The following is a 2,500-nucleotide window of genomic DNA, read 5'->3' as shown; positions in this document are numbered from 1 at the left end:
TGCTGCACATATGACATTCTGTGTTACTGGGGATATGTATGCATGCTGTTGGACATGTTTTGGGATTGTGTAGACTATTACTACCCACATATGTTCTATGACTGGCGAAAACCAGGGTTCCTTTTTGGCTAGTCTTGTATAGGCCCTAGGGACAATAGCCTAGTACCTACCTATGAACCTATAAACAGTGACACAATAGCATTTGTAGGAAATATCTGGCAGCAGAACCACCTCTCTAAAATCATCTGGCCATGTTACCAGGCCACATCACATGTGGGACCCATCCTAGGGCCTCCACATGTACTGGTCCAGCAATACCTTAAGGTGGAACCAACTCAGGGGATGTTCCCCCCCCGGGGGCACACACAGACACGATCTTCTTGTTCCCCGAGGTCAGGTCCAGGGTCTGCTCCATAACAGGCTCCACAGACACATGTGGGATTTGCTACATCACCTTGAGGCACCCAGTACACATTCACAGGGTCCACATGCTTCTCCTGCTCAGCCTCCAGGCCAGGCACCTTTGGGATATGGACTGCTGTTGTGAGTAGCAGTGGGTGGGATGCTTGTCCCATTATGTCCGTATTGGGGGCCATGGGGCTTCCACATCACAGACCACACACACCATCCAGGGTGTTTACTCACCACACGTGTCACATACTGCCCTTGTAGGTTGTCCTCTATATCTGCCACCCTGACCACCTCCACAACTATACCTGCTATACCTCCCCATATTCCCATTCCATACTTCACAGATAAGGGCAACGTGGTTCCACCAAGAGGATTCACATGTGACATACCCATCCATGTTGCACACTCAACATATAGCATGCAGTAATTTGGTGGTAATATAGGGGACATGCATTTACATACATATATGTTTGTATGTGTGTGTGTTTGTATATATGTGTGTGTGTTTGTATATATGTAGACATGTGCATATAGGTATATATCTATATATGTGTAGATATATATGATGTTGTCTATATGTGTTTATATATATGTCTACACATGAGTGTCTGTATATTTGTGGACATATGTATATATATATATGTATATATATATATATATATATATATATATATATATATATATATATATATATATATATATACACACACATATGCATACCTTTGTATATGGGGTACATTCAGACATCAGTTCCACAATCTCACAACACCTTCCTGCACAGCTGCTCTGTTCTGCCTTGCTACAACACAGAGAGGTGCCACATATGGACACAGCCTGTCATTAGGTGGGAATATGTAGGGCCAGATTGCAGGTATCCTATTACATACCTATGGCATTCCTGCATGCTACAATACAGGTTAACCTGAGCATCCTGCAAGAGGTGTGCTATGGAACCCACATGCCCATCATTATGGCATTACTTCCACCACCAGCTATTGGCCACAGTAATATACATACTTCCCATTACACAACACACACTATGATGGCTTACATCTTATCAGTCAGTGCTGCTCTGCACAGTTGATGGGTATGGCCCACTACCCACAGGGACAGACTCTATTGTCCTTAGCAGTTTTTCAGCTGAACATCATTACAACAACACCTGATGGCACATATAAATCATTCCACATCATCTATCCCATTATTATGGACCAAGTACTACAGTCTTTTACATGTATATATACTTCACATACCTGTTGTGGGAATGATGTCACTTCTGAATAGTTTGCTGGATTTTTTTTGTGTCTGTTTTTGCCTTTCAATCACTCTCTCTCTCTCTCTCTCTCTCAGTCTCTCTACTGTAAGCGGATTGAGCTGCTTGGAATAGATTGCAGCATGGCTTTTGTAGGTGATGCACATGATCAGGTGATGGCCACTGCACCAATCAGTGTCCTCCACTTGCTACCTGCATGTAGCATACAGTGTAGTACTTCCAGTTACCACTGTTATGGCAACCAACTACTGTAAATCCCTACATCATGTGGGCGTGGTCACTTTACCTTTCCTGTATGGTAGACATCCTTCCTGTGTGTGGGCAGCAGTGTTACAAACAGCAGGTAGCAATACCTCTTACAAGAGAACATGCACACTCAGGCCAGCTACATATTTGTAGGAGGTTCCAGAACTATAGACAGAGTGTGAGTAGTGTTGTTGTATGCATTGTATAGCACCAGTGTTACAGGTTTTGTGTTTACATACTAGTTTAAATTGGAATGCAGTCTGTCTGCATAGCTCTCAACTATGGGCCTATCTACTTGATGGCCAGAGGTGTGCCTATTATGTTTTGTTTGTCCACCACACAGGTCTTGTGTCAGACATATTACTGGCAGTGTGTGTGTTGAGTGTTATCAGTACATGGCTACATCCATGTCTGTTTCTAGCATCATATTCCTGACTAAGGGTATGTTGCAGACTATCCTGTAACACCAGTGACTTGTTTAGTTTATGACAATAGTATTTCACATATGGGCCTGTGTTCCAGCCTCTGCCTTCCAACTACATACCAGGCTTTGTATATATGACATGCTGT

This window comes from Protopterus annectens, chromosome 3.part1 (assembly GCF_019279795.1).
Source record: "Protopterus annectens isolate FY-2018-M chromosome 3.part1, PAN1.0, whole genome shotgun sequence".
Lineage (NCBI taxonomy): Eukaryota > Metazoa > Chordata > Ceratodontiformes > Protopteridae > Protopterus > Protopterus annectens.
The sequence above is the reverse complement of the archived record's forward strand: the minus strand, read 5'-3'. Positions refer to the sequence as shown.